The sequence below is a fragment of the Thermobia domestica genome, chromosome 11 (assembly GCF_964235325.1).
Source record: "Thermobia domestica chromosome 11, izTheDome1.hap1.1, whole genome shotgun sequence".
Classification (NCBI taxonomy): Eukaryota; Metazoa; Arthropoda; class Insecta; order Zygentoma; family Lepismatidae; genus Thermobia; species Thermobia domestica.
In genome coordinates, this window is record NC_137464.1 from 235471643 (window position 1) to 235492212 (window position 20570).

Below are 20570 nucleotides of genomic sequence, written 5' to 3' on the forward strand. Positions count from 1 at the left end.
TACAGATAGCTGTTCAAACTAAAGTTTAGAAGCGATGCAAATACCAAGAACTACAACATTCGTATAAACAGTTCATACCAAGACACGGCGACATCTACTTGAAAGATCGCGAGCGGCGTGAAGAAATATCCTATTATCTGCTTCTTCGTGGCTGCAGAGCATAAATCCACTTACGTCGATTGAATTCGAGCCCAAAGCAGATTGTCCAGAAGTTACAACAGCTGTGCCACGGAAGGAAGTTTGTGATATTCTGTCTCAGGAAAGTACTAAAACTCTTCTTTTTTGCTTCTACGCGAAGACTTTCGTCCCATTCGCTTCGAACATTCTTCCAAGCACTTCTTCACGCTTGACGCGTCTAAGCTGTCAGTCCTATGTACGTCCAAAATCACATCACTTCTGAGAATATATGGATTGCTGACTTTTTGGATCAAGTAAATTATGAATTAATCTACGTAGTCTTCGAAAGTGTCTGCCAAAGTTGGCTTCATCATGTTGACTAAAGCTGTGCCATCAATGATGACCATATTTGCAGACTGATCGACCTTTATCTTCTATGACTTGCTCGCCCTTTCTTAGGTAATTTTCTAAACATTTCAGCAGATTAGACTTTCCACCGGATCGCATCAAACCATCTTTCTCTGTCAACGCTGGATGAACCAGTTGATTTTCATGACGGAAGAATTCTGAAAGATTTTCATCACGCGCTTGACAAGAGATGTACACTCATGTCCAAAATGATTGTTGCCTATCTATAACTGTCTTCTTGTAAGAATATAATTTGGTAATGATTTTGCAGGGTGCTTTTAGTACTGATACTATGTGTATAATCGGGAAATCTATATTTGTGGTAAATTTCATAGGAAAAGAATTGTAAGTGAGAAAACTAGAATGAGTAAAACAAAATGTTGCTAAATGGGCGAGAAAGTTTTATTTTCGTTTTATAATTCTTATTTACTGCTCTTTTGACATAAGATTTGCCTATACATGTCTTTGCTGATTATACACATATTAACATTGCAAGAAATACCGGGCGAATTCGTTATCAAATTACATTCTTACAACAACATATTTATAGATATGCGACAATAATTTTGGACATGAGTGTACATGCGTAGAGAAAGATTACGGTTATGGTTCAGAAAACATAGTTGCTGTTTCTGCTCACGGAAAATTTTCTCGTATTAGTAGTATTACTAGCACATAGTAAATGTTCTATGGTCGCCTTCAAGCAAAAACATCCGCACAAAAAGATCTCACACATTCTGCTTCGGTACTTGCATTGACAATTCCTGTTATCATTTATTCTGGCCGAGGTAGTGTAAACACTACCCATTGTACCTCAATTGATTTGACCTTATCATCGGTGGCCAAGTCAACTAGATATTCATTATTGGGATGGGTTAGCCAAAATTATGCTAACGAGTTTGCTAACATCCATGTCTTCCTTTTCCGTTCTGCAAAACTGTTTCCTGAACTGAGAACTCTAGATAACTAAATGTTCCTATAAATAAAATAATATTTTCTAACTTGGAAGTTTATTATAATAGTAACTAATTAGTTCCATATTGAAGTTACAGACGTGATAGAAAAATGTTTTGAACTTCTCGATCATTCCAATCATGTCGCGACAAGACATGAATCTACTATTTATAACAATAATCATTTAAATTCTATTGATTACGCAGTTCAATTTCAAGATTGTACTACTTTATAAGAATTCAGCTAGTATTTTGGATAATTCTCTCTTTGTGGACCCTGATTTTCACCCACGACTGCCCAAGTCCGCTCATTTAATTTCTTTAATTGTAGCTCGCTCTGTCACTTATTTGTAGGAATAAGGGAATGGAATACTGGTTTAATACCTGCAAGCATTTCAAACAAGAAAACAAATATAATGTCCAAAAACTCTATTCTGCCGATCTAAACCCTGTTCCACTCTCCAAACGCAAAGTTTCCTCACATCGGTATTGGCCATTTGCAAGTCAGGACAGTGGAGTCTTGAGCCCGAATTCAGTGGGGAATCTCAATTTTTTTCCTAGAATGCTATACTGCATATATGAATCTGTGTCAGAAGCGCTTCCGAAAGTGGGTGGAAATATGCAGCTTAAGGAGGAATTTAAACCAGGTCAAGTCGTACTAATTTGATCTGACTTCCATACTCGTGTGTTAAACTTGCGTGTGTGTGTGTATTAATGCAGCCCCTGATTCGATCCCAGGTCTTGCCAAGTGATCTTTGTGGTGGACAAGCACCATGTGTGTGTGGGTTTCCCTTGGGGTTTCCTGTTTCCCTCATTTTCATTCTTCCATCAATTTCACACACCTCGTTATCACCATTTCGTTTAGTCTGAATATATAATCGTGAGACGTTATACTAGAGAAATTAGAGGAGACAAATGAAAACAATTTAATCAAAAATGTGTCGCACATATCACGAAAATCTTCATTTGACGTCCTAAAGTCGTCACTCACGAAATATAGGTATGTCCGCGGTTGTTCCATGTCTTCATTGGACGACCTGTACAATATCCTGTGCAAATCTAAATATCCAGTCATAACTGTAAAACATTATTCAAAGCGGATTCCTGTGGAACATTTGTCATCATTTTGCGAGATAACAACAATTTGCTTTTTGGGTGAGACAAGTTATGTATTGTGAAGTTCAAATCCCATAAAAATCCAACAGATATCTCCATATACATTTTCATCATCATTATAAGTTCTATTCATCCTAAGGCCTATCCAATTGAAATAAAAAACATGGACATTTCCATTATACATAAAGTTGCTTATGAAACAGGCACACCTGTTTTAAAATCCAAGGATGTTTCAGTGGCGGTCTGTGATCAAACTCACGTGAACCGTGCGAAGAACAATATTACACTGGTTATATATATTGAGGATCCGAAGAATATGATTTGTTTTTACGAACTGCATAGCTAATAGGATACATCCATGTGTTATATTGTTGCAAAATTAAAGCAGGATTACGAAACTCTTAGAAACGTCAGTTTGGAACTTTCTTACTATATAAAACATATTTTACTATTTTAGCAAAAAGATAATTTATTATTTAATAAAAATCTACAATATTTAGAAGTTGTCAACCTATTTGTACAAAATTTTGTATCTTGTTTTGTATTGCATAAGAAGCATATTTTGAAACTGTTTTATGTTTCTCTTTTCTTTCCAGCACGTACTCAGCGGAGCATTCAGGAGTTCTAATAGCTAACTGTGAAATCGAATTCTAGAAACGAGCCAGGAATAAAGAAACTAATAACATGGAAATATTTACTAAAAATATAAAATATTCATTATTAAATATATCGTCCGTGCTTTAACTGAAAGAAATATAAATATGTTAAGCTACGATATTGTGGAATAAACAGCCTCACCTAATCTTAAACCTGAGTTTTAATACTATTTATAATATTTCTTTTGAGAAACTTATGGAGTATATGTCTTTGTTAGCATGAGTTCCGTATGCTATACTTTCTTTAATTTAATGTCTTACACCTCTTTGTGATTAATAAAGACTGGTCAGCCAAAAATCTAAGCAAATAAATCATTCAATAAACCTGAAGTTTTTAACCGCTCTTCTCGAAAACAAAATGAATAAAACAACACACTAATAACATTAAGTAACAATTTTGCTCACGTAAATTTACCTCTTGTATCCGACTCCATTAATACAGTTGATTTGGATAAAGTAAAAAAGAAACAAAAAAGAAAAATTGTAAAAGTGAATAAATAGGAACAATTGTAATTAAACAAACTAGTTTCGTTTCGCAATATAGTACCTCTAGAACTTCTGATTGTAAAAGAGAACACCTACTAATCTGTTACAAAATTAAAAACTCTTCTTTGGACTCTGAATCCATATTAGAAGGCGATTACTTCTTACTGGTTTGCTCTAATGAGATTAATATTGAAATCGTAGGTGATGGCTGATGTCTATCGTTACCGGTTGCAATAAAGAAATACATTGAGAAATTAAACATGTATCTGCCAGACTAAATAAATATCTAAATACTGGTCGTCTCTATACTGCTACCGTTTATATTCATTATGGCGATCAGTGCTGAACCTAAAAACCGTAAATTTGCAGACTTCCGATTTCAACAGACAGATAGAAGTAGGTAAAATTCTCATTTTGGTTATACTGGGTCTATGTCAGAAAGCTGTTACTCTGGTTGCAGTTCAGAAATACTTTCCTATCTTGTTCCATATAAAAAATATGTTCCTTGAACGTTGAATCCATTATTAAAATTCATTAATTCCTATCTATTACTGTTTTTGCTCTACTGTCATCAACGGTGAGACCGGAATTGGTTAGTTTAGACCAGTACCGTTTGAATAGAGAATTAGCGGAGCAGATAGAATGCATTCTACGAACACTAATTGTTCAAAGTGACCTCTGTCGCTATCTATTATAATTTTTGATCTATGGATATTAATGTTAAAATCACAAGTAGTAATAAATCCCTACTTGTTCTGGTTTTGTTAGGGATGTGGGCGCAGACGATACTCTTTCTTCAGATCTTGAATCGATTCCAGGAAATCATTTATTCTTATCTGTCACTGTTGTTGCTTTGTACAAATTAATGGTGAAACAGAAAATTGTTCATTTCTGTAGAGTTTGGGGTGAATAGAGGTATAGTGGAGGAGATGGAATCTATCTTCTTAGGTGCCGAATCGATTCCTGAAAATTGCTTCTCGATATATATTTTTTGGGGGTTGGCACTGTGGCTGTGGTACCTCTTGACAGACGGACAGATTGACACAGCCATTGTTGAAGACTTCCAGTAAATCATAATTTTGAAATTTGAAAGTAATGAACCCCAGTCCCGAAAACCAGAAATTATTTGTTTGTAGTGTCCATTATGATTACCATGTTCACTTATTGAACCTTAACCTTCTGATTAAATATAGCTCTCGTTGATTGTTGCAATTCAAATAATAATAATAATAATAATAATAATAATAATAATAATAATAATAATAATAATAATAATAATAATAATAATAATAATAATAATAATTGCGATGCATTAGAAGTTGTATGAATATTTTTATTACTAGCTGAAAACACCCTGTGTTGCCTATTCTTCATTCAGACCCCAGATATATGAAAAGAAGAATGTTTCCACAACCTTTGCATTACCCGACTGTTTATCCTCTGCTGTTATGTAAGCCCGTGATACCAAGGCGTAATGCTAGTTACGTATAAACTATAGGCTTTCTTACAAAACAGGCAAATAAGTGGATAGAGTTTCAGCTCCACTTGTAATATTCCCGACCCGAAAATGTAAAAGAGCTTCATAGACGATTAGACCTGGTCAAGATCTATCCGTTAACAAATTAAGATGTTGTAGATCACTGCGTTCCATGCAAAGAGCTGTCGACTAACAGACAGTCACATTACTTTATTATTATTAGAGATGCACGTACTAAATCATCACTGGAATCGACGATCTTTGATGTAGAAGCCCCTACCGACTACATTATTATGATTTGTTTAAATAAAAATGCGAGCTAAGCAACTGAGAATTTCTAACACGAGAATCTGGTCTACCCCTACTTTTTTAAAAGTACATCGCCAAAAAAGTTAAATATTTTCTTACTCAATAAAGTTGACCATTTTTTAAATATTCTATACATATCCGCAACTGTGTGCAATAAGGAGTTTAAAGATAATATTACCACTCCGGATGAAACATAGGTTGATTAAAAGGGTTTCCTTTATAATTACCAATTTATTTTAAAACCGCTCAGCATGCAGCTACGAAATTTGTATACTATATATATATTTGACGTTCTGAATAAGAATTTGACATGCGAAAAGCCGATTTGGAAGCTATGTTCTGAAACTGCAAGAAGGTATACAGAGGTGATTGTGTAAGAGTTTATGTATCTCTACTGAGATCAAATTTGAATTAACAATCATTTTGAAATAAAAAAAATGTATATATATCTTTCAAATACTTTCAGTGAAATTCCCGTGCGAATAACGGACACTCCAGTAGCATTCCATATTAACTTCTCTGCATTTCTTGATGTGCTAAAATAATTGATCAATTATATTATTTAAGTTTAAACTTACATCTTTCTAAATCTAAGGATACGGTAGCTGCACACAAAATTTTGTCTGCACTGCTTGTGTCCCTTCTCCTTGGATGATGTACAGAAGTGCAATTTTGTGATTTCCAAAACTAAATGTTTAGTTATCAATATTTGATAATAACTATTCCAAATAAAAGTTGGGGCAAAAGGCAGCCAAAGTGGGACACGGGACATGAAAGAACAAGAGATCAACACTGATCCAATAATATCTGGAGGTTTGGAAATACTTTTTACGTCGATTCGTCAACACCTGAAATATTGAGTTCCATCTTTTGGGAATTCTTGTATATTATGAAACTTACTATACTTTACAAACGGGTAAATAAATATATGGAACGGTTGTAATGTGGCTATCAAAAGGGAAGGCCTATTGCTATACTTTATAAAACTATGGGAAATTGTATTTCTTTTTTCTCAAACATACTGTACATACGTCTCGACTTCTTACCATTAACTTTCCATTGTTTTAGTTGTTTACGTCCGATTACATTCTCAGGTGTTGTTTATCTGCTTCACTTGGCCACTGTTTCGAGAAGGAATTTATTGATCGTCATGATTCTTGTCTTTGTTGTAAACGGATGTTTGAAACTCAAGGAATAGACAAAACAACATTATATCATCACTGCATGTTTATCGTATATATGAAGGACCTTCAAACCACTGTTGATATCGTCATATTATAAAGAGAAAATCGTAGCCCATATACACTCCTGGAAAGAACGACGCTATTTTTCATTTTTTTTTCAGGAAAAGAAGCTGTCCTTCCTTCTTTCAGCATTAGCTTTTTTTTTTTTAACTGTATAACAGGAAAGTCAATTTAATATTGCACATACATGTTAATCCAGGGATGCAAATAAGCAAAAAAAAAAAAAAAATACTCGCCCAAGAAAGAAGCTACTAGCCCACATTCCACAATAGAAATAGCAGATACATAAATTCTGAGTAATGCTTTTGGAAACTGAGAATGGGAACTGAATTTATACTGAGACGCGTGTATCAGTCCGGTATAATCAATTCACATTACAAATTTAAGTGGTTGGAACTTACAAACTAGAGTGTGTACTTTCACTGTTGAAATTACGCTAATTGATTTATGCCGATTTGTTTAATTTCTAGTTGAATTCGTTTTTAGAGTTTTTAGAGTTCCTTTCAGCATTACGATTAAACGAGACGTTGATCTGAAGCTTAATATGGAATACAAGTCACATGAACTCTTACCAGGAATTCCACACAAAGGCTTTACGTTAACCATAAAGCCACCAGGGAGTTATAGCGATGATTGTTGAAAAACAATTGTCGATGTGAATATCGAAGTGAAATCTGATTTACTATAGATTTATTTATTTATTGAACAAATTCCCAGATACAGCATAACTTTGCCATTTTACACAGGGACATGCTAACAAAAAAAAAAAAAAAAAAAAAAAAACAAGACAACAATAACAACAACATAGAGAAAAAGAGTGTAAAAGTAAAACTATTCCGTCAAAGCTCGTTTAATTGCTCTTTCAAACACTGGGTAGCTCGAAAAAATGTCCACATCAGTTGTTACTTGATTATAACAGTTTGGTATTCTATAAAAAAGAGACCTCTGTATAACAGCCAACCTAGGACGGGCAAGATGGAATAGGTGGGTATTCCGGGTGATGCGGGAAGGTACACGTAAGGATAGTTCCTGAAGTAATATTTCCGATCTTAAGTTTCCATTAACTATTTTATGTAGATACTTCAGGTCAGAGGTAATTCTGCGTACTTCAGGAGTCTGAATATTAAGATGTCGCAAGAGTTCCTTCTTAGATAATAATCGCAGTGCAGGAACACGAAAACGGACTATAGCAATGAAGAAATTGAGAACAGAATCAAGTCTGGAGAGATGTGTAGGTGCTGCCATGGCCCATATGGGAGAGCAGTATTCGATCTTGGGCGCTATTAAAGTCTTATAAAAAGTTGCTAATGAAGAAACAGTGCGTAGTTCGGAGAATCGATAAATAAGTCCCAACATGCGCATTGAATTCTTTAGTATTGAGGAGATGTGATCAGAGAAGGTGAGTTTTGAATCAAAGATGACTCCAAGATCGTTATGACTAGCAGAATGTGTGATAGGGGAATCGTTGATATTTTATGTGGAGGGAACAGGAGACTTTTTCAAAGTAATAGTAATACTGTCACATTTCTTACTGTTGAGTTTCAAGTGCCACATTTCACACCAGCCTGTAAGGTAGTTTATGTCTTCCTGTAGAGCAATTGTGTCATGGATACATGATATTTCTCTGTATAACTTACAATCGTCAGCAAAAAGCAGAAGGCCACTAGGTTGAGCTGATAAGTGCGTGTGGAGATCATCCATATACAGTACAAACAGCAGAGGCCCAAGTACACTCCCCTGAGGCACCCCTGAGATCACGGGTTGGGGGTTAGAAGTCGCCCCTGAAAGAACAACTCTCTGTGTACGGTCCTTCAAGTAGCTTGTGATTAGAGAGAGAAATTTGCCATGTACATTAAATCTATTGGAGAGCTTATGAAGAAGATGAATGTGACTGACAGAATCAAAGGCCTGCGAGAGATCAAAGTAGATAACATCTAATTGAGTATTGTTATTCATACATTTGACTGCACAGGAAAGAAGAGTACTTAAGTTTGAGAGACTTGAGCTTTTCGGTAGAAAGCCGTGCTGAGAACTATGGATGTAAGGTGAGGTGAATTTAAGTAGCCTGTCTTTGATTATTTTTTCGCAGATAATTGATATTACAGACAGAAGAGATATTGGCCTATAGGAGGATACATGATCTTTGAGTCCTGATTTATATAGTGGTGTCACGTGAGCTAGTTTCCAACTGGTGGGATAATACCCTTCCTTGAAGCATCTATTGAATAAGATAGATAGAGGAACCGCAATAACTGAAGCAGTTTTGTTGAGAAAGAGAGGACTAATTTTATCAGGTCCAAGTGATCTATGTGGAGATAACGATAGCAAGAGAGCCAGAACTTCGCCCGGGGTGGTAGAGAGAATGGATAAGGTGTCCGAACAGATGGGATGGAGAGGGGGGAGATGGGTTGTAGAGGGAAGAGAAATAAATGTTTTGCAGAAGTAGTTATTGAAGAGGTCTGGTCTTTGATCATCACTCGCTTCAGTATTTTCATCTTGAACTGTTGCCGGTATGCCCGGAGATTTTGTTCTAGATTTAATTACAGACCAAACGACTTTAGGGTTACTAACAGTAAAATCACCAATTGAGTCCATGTATTCAAAATATTTACGCCGCTGCACCTTCTTGGCAAGACTTCTAATTCTAGCAAAGTTTTTGTATGTGTAGTCACTCGGATGTGATTTCCATAGAGTCCAGGCAAGCTTTTTGTTTTTAAGAAGTTCACGGAGTTCATTGTCGTACCAGACCGGAAACCTGTTTGATTTTGATGCTTTCACCGGCACAAAGTCCTTTATAGCTGAGTGGACAACAGATGTAAATAAGTCCACAGCGTCGTCAACAGTTCCTACCTCTAACAAACACCAAGGAAACAGTTCAATAGCCCGGCAGATGTCACCCCAGGGGGCTTTCTTCCAAAGAAGTTGTGACCTACTTTTGAGGGGCTGGTTTGTTGTAGTGGAGGGGAGGAAATCGAAAGAAACATCCAAGGAATCGTGATCCGAGGGAAAAAGATTTCTGCATGGGACAACACAACGAGGTTCTAGGTTAGAGAGAATATAGTCAAGATTGCTATTATTGCGGGTATTATGCATATTATGTTGACCTAGACCAAGTCCATGAATAAAATTGTCCATGAAATAACTGTCGTTTCCACCTTTAGCGACGCCATGCTTGCTGTCCTGCCACGTGATGGAAAGGTTGAAATCACCCAATAGGATGACGTCACCGTGTGACAACGCATATAACAGTGAGTCGTGGCAAGCTTCTAAGATGTGTTGGGGGGTGTTCTTGTGCGGCCTATAGAAGCATCCAATAAACACAGAACGACGATTTGGAATAAATACTTCCACCCAAATAAGTTCACAATCCCGTTCGAGATCCAGTCTTCTCTTGCTCTTCCACTTATTATTTACACAAATCATCACTCCACCTCCACGAGTTATGCGGTCTTTACGATAAATGGTGAAATTATTAGAAAAGCTAATTTCACTGTCGTTCACTGATTCATTCAGCCACGATTCGGTCACTGCGAAACAATCCAGTTCCCTTATCTCACCTAGGTTCAATGAGCACTCAAGTAATTTGTTTTTAATGCTACGAACATTTTGATAATATATATTGAAAGCAGTGGTGTAATATGGACAGGGTGGGCCAGGGTTTACGTGAATATCACCACAAAGGAGGAGAAAACAAACGAGAATGAGGCACTGTTTTTTTGCTTTTGACTCATACCTTGGCACAAAATCACTGGTAGTTCCTCCGTCACCGTTAGCAGTACCAGAGAGAGCACATGGCGGTCCTCTTGGTATGAAGGCAGCAGCAATAAAATGAAATGATCTTCCACTACACTTCAGTCCATGTTTCATAGGCAATGCTTCACTTGGGATCTATAGAACTTCGCCCTCTCCTAACCAAAGTTCTTTTAATCCCATTACGCTGAGCACTGGTAAATATCGCACATCAGCTGGTATTAAATGCGCCTATCAAAAGTAAATTCGTTAATACTTAATTTGTGGAAGCAGTTTATTGTATAAACGAGCTTAGAGCACAAATGACTTTCCTTTATAATATAAGTTGAATATAGGCAATGAGAACTTAACTTATAGTTTGAGACAGGAGAGCAACATCTGTAAAACAATAAACTCACTAACTCACTTAGATTTCATATGGATGGCGTACCTGGGCCCATGTTCCGTTTTTAGTGCGGCCACTGCGTCAGGTACAAATTTTTAGTATTCTGGATTCGACTCTATACAAAAGCTATCACCTCATTTTGCTTGCTTCCTGAAGGGAATATTAACATTCTCTCAATTTGGTATCAGATCTTCGAAACCGTTGCATCAAGGAATTTGAATATTTTAAGAATATTGTAAAAGTACCAAAAATTCAAATATGTATTTTGGAAATTTATTTTGGCTGTTGTAAACTAAAGGAGCGATAATAAAGCTATTTGTTTTTAAAAAGTAAACGCAAATAACGTGAGCATCACACCACAGTTACATCAAGTTTTCCTGTAAGAAAATAACAGAGCAACGTAGTACAAAAGGTAACCTAAGCTAAGCTTAAGCAATAAACAAAAAGAGTCCAAATTCCCCCAATACAGAAAGCTAATCAAAGAATTAAAATCTAATAATAGAAAAACAACAATAAAAATCATCAAAACTAAACTAGCCAAAGTGTATTATACCTATTTACAATGTTAACTAATCATAATGATTAAGTTTCTGTGTCATTACAATTTAGTAAATTTTTATTCTTAAAAACATTTAAAATCCTAATAACTTATAGTGTAAAGTCAAGTATAACCAAAACAATAATTTCTATTATCCTACGAAATTCATAAAATTCATCTTTAAGTTGTCTTAATACACAGAGTTACACATTTCTAATGAGATACGCTCTGCTTCCAAACAAAAAGTTTGTATAGTAAACTATTCCACTTTGAAATTAGTAGCACTCATTAATATATGTCTTATAACGCAGATTATGGATCAGAAAGGGTTTCGTAAAATTCTATTTTAATTCTATTAAACCTGATTTTATTTTAATCATTAAAAGAAATATTTGCGTATTTCGGCGGATCAAAAGAAAATCTTAACATAGCAAGTTATCCAACTAAGAGTAAAATGTTTCTAAAGCGCCTAATATTTTCAAGTATTGAATAAATCATTGCATTGTAAAACTAAGATATAAGACGATAAACTAAATGCCAGTTAGAGTGGGCATTGGGGCTGAAACGGTAAAGATGTAGAATAAAGATAACAAGACCCCAGAAAACGTCATGCGATACACAAAATCTTGACCCTAGGGACAGGTAATGTTTTTTTACAAGTTTTTCCATTAAATTATAAACTGTGGTAGTACGATTATTATTATTTCTTTTGATCAGGCGGACATAAAACCACAGAATTTGGTGAATGGAAATTTTGTCCCGTAATCAAATTATATCAGACACTCCCACGAACATGACTGACTGAGAAACGGGCTGCATAATCGTCAACGGTTGGAGTAAAGTTTGTCATAGAGTTTTCCTTTTAATTCAGACAAATCAAATTTGTCGTTCAAGTCCAAATTTTGTTTAGGTGATGCCACAGAAGAGGGAACAACAGGGAGAGAATGTCTACGAATTCCTGGCCTCCGACCCAAAATACAGTTGCAATTGTTACTTTTAAATTCCACAAAATCTTACAGATTTCTAATATTCGTATAGCCTTGGTCTTAATGTTCGTTTAACATCCATATTTTCAGACTCTTCATTACAGCATTGCATTTTATTACACCATTGCATTATGAATTTTAGTATTCAAGTATGGCATTTAATAAATATTTGATCGGGTTTGTTTAAATAGATATTTGATCAATACAATTCAATGATTGAAGAACATACAACCAATTTAAATCATAGCTAAAATATTTTTTATTTACACTTTCACATCATTATTCCGTAAGACGTTTGAAACACACCTATATTGCATGGGTATCTATACAGATTGGAAGCCAAACATTTTTGATGGAAACTCGAAAAAGTTTAGTAGATAATTCAATATTGTACTATACCTAATTTGGGGTATTTCTGAGAATGTTCTAATACAGGAAATCTAAGTGTCTTCTCTACAGCCAAAAATAAGAACAGATGATAATTCTCCCTTAGAAATGTGTTACCCGCTAAACGTTTCTACGTGGATAAAGAAAGATTCAATTTCATGGTTTTGAAGGGACTATAACTTCACTGACACAAAGGGACACTTTGAGGTCAAGGAGTGAAAAAACGAATGTATCTGCCTTAAGTAAATTATGTTGTTACATCTTGAATTTTGTGGTGTTTAGTTTAAAGGCAACTTTGAGATGTACTAGTACACTTGGGCTGCGGTGGCTCAGTGGTAGAGCGTTCACCTCTGGTGCATGTGGTCCTTGTTTCTATTCCAGCTCGCGCCAAGTGAGCTATGCCATGGAGGGGTTCTCCCGTTTCCTCCCACTCTTTCATTCCACCATTTCATCCATTTCTCATCATCACTGTCTCCTTTAGCCTAGTCGGCATAACCGCAGGAGGTAAAACTTAAAGATTTCATTTCCCAAACTTACCTGAATTTGAACTGGCATTATACAGTTTTCTTATCCAAACACTGCAACGTTTTATCCGTTTTCAACACTGTACTCTATGTTAATTTTTTAGTTTTCTGAGCAAAGAGCAGATTTTTAAACTAGTGTAATACGAAATCGTTAGCACTGCTACAGTTGAACATACGTATAGTTGACTGAACGGGATGTAATATCCATGAACAAGTTTACGTAAATGATAACTTAGCATTTTAAATTTATCAAACAAAAAGCTGGTGCTATTTACGAGTATCACAAAGCCACAAACTTTACGGCTAGCCAGCCTACTGTCAGTTCTGCCATTAGTACCAGTAGTCGAATTTTGAGATGGTAGCGTAAGTTTAAAAAGAAAGGTTATTTAATAGGATATGTGTTAGTTTTACTGCAGCAATATTATATAAGATATCACAGTTGACAAAGCAAGGTAATACATTGGATCGATACATTCCTGTTAGACAGTAAAACCAAAGGGAAACATTGAGGGAAAAGATCTGTTTCTACATCCGTAAATTATTTTATAAGATTAGTATGGAGTACGTTGTTGAAGGATGCATAAACGTGAACAAAATGTAAAATTTATTAAAAATGACTATAGTGATTAGAAATATTGATATGGAAAAGAAAGGAAAAATTAACACACAGTACGAGAAGAAAATTAGAAATATGGGTAAACGTTAGGATGATAACTAGCATGTAGGAGGAGAGGGAAGGAGAAAGGCTGTAGTTAGGACATCATTTGTGAGAAATGTGTGTTTGTATTGAGATGTAATAGAATGAATTGAAGAAGATAAAGGAGTATGCACAAAATACCTTGCAGTTGATGTTCAAAATTAGATATCGTAAATGTAATATCAAAATGAGTGTAATGTTTCAATCAGCCAATAGAAGACATAACTTATTCCCCTATCTATCCAAATTATTTACAATAACATGGATCTATAAGGGTTAAGTTCCAAAATTGGGCGTCCGTTTCCAGAATTTTTTTTTAAAATTTACAGGAAAGATATGGATAATTTGATCATTTGTGTGCTTGATAATATATAAGAGTCTCGAAACATCTGTTTATGTGTTATATATAAGCGGTTATAAACATGGGACTATACGGCAAGCGGAGGGAACCACTTGGCGCAAGGTAACCGAACAGTTGCATTATGGGAAAGAAACGAGGATTTATGGTATTAACATGGCGAATGTACAAGGGCAATGAACTAATAGCTTTAACATTTATGAAGTAATACGTTGATAACGTGCAAAATCTTTTCAAAGTTTGTGAAGAGCACGGATTAATGAACCTAATAACAAATTACACAAAGTGTGCAAAGGAGATAACAGCAAAAAAAAAAAAAAACGTGGAGAAAGCGGACGCCCAACTTCGGAATAAATGCCATCTATAATATACACAATAATTGAACCTATTTCAAGATATGTATATTTAAACTTTTCCCAAAAGTAACTTGACCAATAATTAGAGAATAATCCGCCCACTTGTTGGTTGTTAGAATCACGCATGTGGGTCTAGTCACATATTAGTACAACGTCTGTCCATCAGTTCACAAAATAACTCTTCAACAAATGTATATCTTTGAGTTCTGTTTTTATTTTTTTTTAATGCACAACCACAGTGATTATCTCGATTGAATTCGTATTAACAGAGTCAATGCGTTAACTCTTACACAGGTAGTGTTGAGTATCTATATCCAACTCATTCATAAATAACCTCGCGTAGCATAGTCGCTAACGCTTTTCCTTTTGGTACGAGCGGTTCCGGGTTCGATTACCGGAAGGATCACTCAGTCAAAAAAGTGTGAATCTCTTTCTGGCTAACTATCCTGACTAAGGTTTCCCTTGATCTTCCTCATTCCCACGAGTGAAAGACTGGGGTAATATCTAACGTAATGGTCCCAGGTCGCTTCCATTCCTCTTCATTCCTTCTACCCTCTAAACTCCGCGTGTAACGTGGTCACTGAGGGACGTCATCCCTCACTCGTGACGGGCTAATATGCCCATAGATGCCGAAAGCCCAGATATTTAATTCTCCATATTAATCCTAATAAATACACTTTTCGCGTAACTGTAATATGCAAACCACGAAACAGTAAAGTGTTGTAGGCTGTATACATATCTAGGAAACTATATTTAGATACTCAATCCTAACTATAAACATAGGTCCATTCAGTCAAAATGTACATTTTGCTTGATCGCTTTACTGGTTTTAACAGAAATAATTTGTTTAAATTCATTGTTCAAGGAACTTAATGTTACTCTTCAGAAGCTTGCAACAATAAAATACTCTCAACAAAGAAAGAAACAAAGTATCACACAAGTGTACCAATTCTCTAAGCAAGGGTGCCCATGTTGTGGTTTCCACATAGGGGCTAGTATAAGTGACATTTCAAATATAATCTCAAATTTTGTGGTAACTATTCTAAAAAATCTATTGGGTTTTCGGTCTTCTGAAATATAATTTCCTCTATGGGGCGATCGCCCATCTTGCCCCCGATAATAGACGCCCTTGTCTCTAAGTATTGATTCGGCTTCTCTTTGGACAAAGTTTGAATATTCATATTTTGAAATAGACTCAATGGTTGTGAATATTGTCGCTCCGCACAAAATACTTGGAAAGAAGCTGACAAGTGTTGCCATCTCTTGGTGAAATTCGATTCTTCACACTCACCTTAAAACAAGAAGGTTAGCCAGCCAGGTATTTTGTCCAATCTTCTAAATCCATTGAATAAGTGATCTGTGTTTTATGGCAGAATAATAACTAAAAAAAAGGTTTGTGAAGGTCCTTTGTGGCTGTGGCTGTATGTTTAGCATTCTATACTTCACCAATGTCATTTCGCGTTTTTTTTGGGGGGGGAGATGGGGACAAAATCCTAAACGTCAGTATATTTTCATTATCCTCATTAGTATATTACTATCTGATGCATTAAAATGTATACAAATGTCGAACTCACAAGAGGAAATTGACCTTTCTCGAACCCCAAATGATGATGCTCTTGTACGTATGTACGAAATACCCAAATTCGATTCCTTGCAGAAGTTCGTGAAGTGTCTTACTTGAAACTGTGAATCTACTCCTCATTTCATTGAAGATGAATGGCTATCAAGAAAAAACACCGGCAACTATTAGACTAGTTTGATGTCTAATAAATGTAAATATTACAGTCTTACTATCAGCCACACTCACGGACATTTAGAGTTTATCTAAACACGTATAGAGCAGTGGCGGATCTAGCCCAGGGACGGAGGGACCTAGGCCCTTCCAGGTTTTCGGGTGACAAAAATAATTGAATCTATTATTTATATCATTGTCAGGGTTAGGGCTGACCCCCAGCTTAAACCTTCTGGATCCACCACTGGTATAGAGAATTGAAGACTTTGGGGAAAGAACCGGTCAAGTCTAAAAGGAGAAAGTGTAAAAATGATAACTTCACAAAGGTTTCTCGCCATCCGATTTTCTTCAAACTTGGCAACATGTATACTAGACCAAAAATAAATCGACACTGCTTTGTTGTTTCTTTCTGAAAATAGGTGAAGGGGGACAAAGGGACATTTTTCAAAAAAATACCCACTTGATTAAAAGGATCACATTAAAGAAATGAAACCCTGCCATTGCAAAGATGACTTCAAAGTAAGAAATATGTGTTTTATCATTTCTGATGGAAAAGGGCTGCAGGAGACAATGACCCCTTCGAAATGACAAATTTGCCGAGATTAGTGCAGACGTCCACAAAGTGTGACCCCAGTTCTTTATTTCTGAAACCGTTTGGTAGATGGACACCACAGATACCATCATGATTGTTGGCACACGTTTTAAAATAATATTTTTTGTCCCAGGCTCTCCTGCATGGCCCCACACGAGGGTCCAACGCAAAATTTGCAAATTCCAAGAGGGATGAAGTCGCACAACGTTTGAGAATTGTTAAGGAAGAAAGATGAAGCACATGTCTTTGTGTTCTTCGGAACTATATGATAACAGGGAGGACACAAATACAGGGTTCGTACATGCCCGATAATAAACAAACGACACTCTGTCAATGCAAAGACAACCGAAAAGAACCACTAATTTGTAGCAAAAAACAAGACAAGTCGGAACTTAAGTGAAGCATGGGGCAAAATGCTTTCCGGTAGGTGGCAAACGCATCACATTTGTAGCCCAGGAGTAAGCTGGAATGAGTACAATGCGATTTATGAGATGGAATTTGTTGAACTAGCAATGAACATAAGATATCAGGTCAGGACACTGGCGCAAACCCCGGGGGAGATGAGGGGGACTGTTTCCCCCAATAATCCGATTTGATATATATATATATATATATATATATATATATATATATATATATATATATTAATGTGATGATTTGTGTCCCATTGCCACAAAGGAAAGTGAGATGAAAATGAAGTCCCTCCAGAATAATCCTCAAATCTGCCCACTTCCGAATGTTGAAGACAACTCTTCTCCTTGATCTTCTATAGGATTGTTTTTCAACTTTATAAATAGTTTGAGCATCGCGTAACAGAAAAAGAAGAAGAAGAAGAAAAAACTGTCACAGCCCCCCACCCCCACTCAATGTTGAAGACAGATTTGCGCCGCTGGGTCCGGATACAGTGTGTGTGTGTTTCTGGTGCAAGTTAAATGAGATAAATGAGAAGCCAAACACATTGAAAGATTGTAGCGAAGCTACCCAGCCAAGTGATATAACCAACAACTCGAATACGAGAAAGGGTAAAAATTGGGAGAAACAGCGTGGAAACAAAATGAAGTCCAAGAAGAGAAGAAGAGAAGAGCATGTAAATTGGAAAGGTAAATATGTTCCGAAGAAGTCTATTGGACCAGACTCAAAATGTAAAAGGAAATGCTTTTTGAAACTAAGTGGCGTGCGAAAGAACACATTACTAAAACAATTCTTAGAGACACACGATTTAGTGGTAAATAAAAATTCGTAATTTCATTATAAAAATATGTGGGATGAAATCGGTGAATCCACATTCAATGTAAGAACACTATCTTCCTTGGCAATTATAATTACTTACGTTTTATTTAACCTTAATTTCCAGTTATCATGACATGAACTCATGCATGACTATATTAAACAACATTTGAGTTTTTAAAAAATAACACTAACCATTCTCATTGAATAAAAGTGTAATTTAAAGAAAAAACACGCACACAGAGAACATTAGTAGAAAAAATAACTTTAGTTTTCACAGTGTACTACGCAAATAAGACGGAAGCATTATTTCAATGCTTTCTGGCGTTAAATTTGTTCCTTTGGCGTTACAAAACAACTACTTCTTTTTGTGATTTTCGCCCTCGTTGTGCTCCACGCACGAATCGCGTCTCTTCCAGGCTAGTCTAATATTACAAAGAGGGTACGGTGGCTCACTGGTAGAGCGTTCACCTCCGGTGCTTGGGGTCCCTGATTCGATCCCAGCTCACCCCGTGTGGACTTTTAGGTGGACAAACACCATGCTCGTGGGTTTTCTCGAGGTTGTCCCGTTTCCTCCCACTTTCTTCATTCCACCATTTCATTCATTTCTCATCATCACCGTCTCCTTTAGCCTAACATGCATAACCGTAGGACGTAAAACTAAAGATTTCATTTCATTTTCATTTCTAATACTGTATTACAAAATTTACACATAACTATTTTTGACATGCATTAAAAACGTTGTAACTATGATCTTTAAATTCTCATGTTCTATCGAAACGTGTGAGTTTTCGTCATTGTACCGGTTGCTTTCCCGTTCAGAAGTATACGAAGCAAATCTGGGACCATACTGGTTGTAGCCAAGAAAACATAAACTGAGAGAGGGCTGGCCTCTGACAGCCGGCAGTCTCATATTTCATTATGGTACACAAATGACGAACTAATACGGTTTACTCGCGGTCAAAAATGCAGAAGGAAGAAATAATGGTAATGAATAAATCGTAAAAGCGTCTAAAAATTATCACTTTCGCGTAAATGTCGTGTAATATCGAGCCTTGTTGAAAATTTCGCTAATTCGACAGAATTTGGCGTTTAATCGCGAGCGTTATACGGCCTAACAAACAGTGACAAAAAATATATTTTAGGTACACAACATTTTTATACAAAAGTGATACATTTCGCGTTTTCGCGTGTCGTCAAAAAATCGTGTCTCCAACAATTCTACGATATTTGTGATAAAAACATTCCCCGTTTGCAACAGTCGGGAATCATTCCAGTCCTCTATACTCACACCTGTTTTGTGGGCCTAACAATATTAGCAGCAAAGTTCATGTCTACATCAAAAGTTTCTATAATTAACATACAGTTGTGTGACAGAGTCTCGTTGGTATTTATGCATATTTGCATTTCGTTGAGACGTTATCTGAGTCTTCTGTTTACTCTCTGATTTCACTTCCCCGAACAACGTCGGTTTATTCACTGAGCTATTTAATTTTACTGCGTTCAAATACATTTAGTAATTTCGTCCTCTCATAACAAAAAACGCATCAAGTTTTTCCGCAGATACATCAAACCCCCGTTTTTCATCATTCCAGGTCACCAGTACTTAGGAACATAATTGGTTATCTACTGCCGAGCTGTATTAAATATGGCGCCCATTTTATTCAGCTACTGGAAGGCTTACGCTACCTTAGTCTAATTTTCCCCAGACAACAGTTGCACAATTTCCAATTGTGTATATTTTGCGAATATTGAATGAAGTTCTACCTTCCTTTTAATAGATATTACATAGCTAGTAATTCAAGGAAACTTTGTTCATTCATAGGAAGCGTTCATCCCTTAAATATAGTTCTTTTCTCGTACACACACACAGAACAAATGTTAAGTGGTTTTAGGTCTTCTCTACGTTACCCTATTTGGGAAATAATGAAATACGTTCTTTAAAGTTTCGACATTTGTATCAACGTTTCAGATCTATACGAGTCGTCATAGGCTTTTCTATCAAGTTTGTTTCTACATGTTGACCAGCCATTCTATTGTACATGAGTGGAGAGTCTAGAATTCATCCAGCTTCTTTCACTTTCTAATAACTCTCAAACGATATGTAATTAGACCCCTCTTGCTATTTGAAAGTTATGAATAAAACTGGTCTGAAGGTTTGGGATATGCTTATTTCCCTTAATACATTGCGTATTTTTAAAATGATGAATACGTGTTTTCCTGTTTCAAATCTGTCTCACAGTTTTACATTTATAAAGGTGGCCGTAGACTT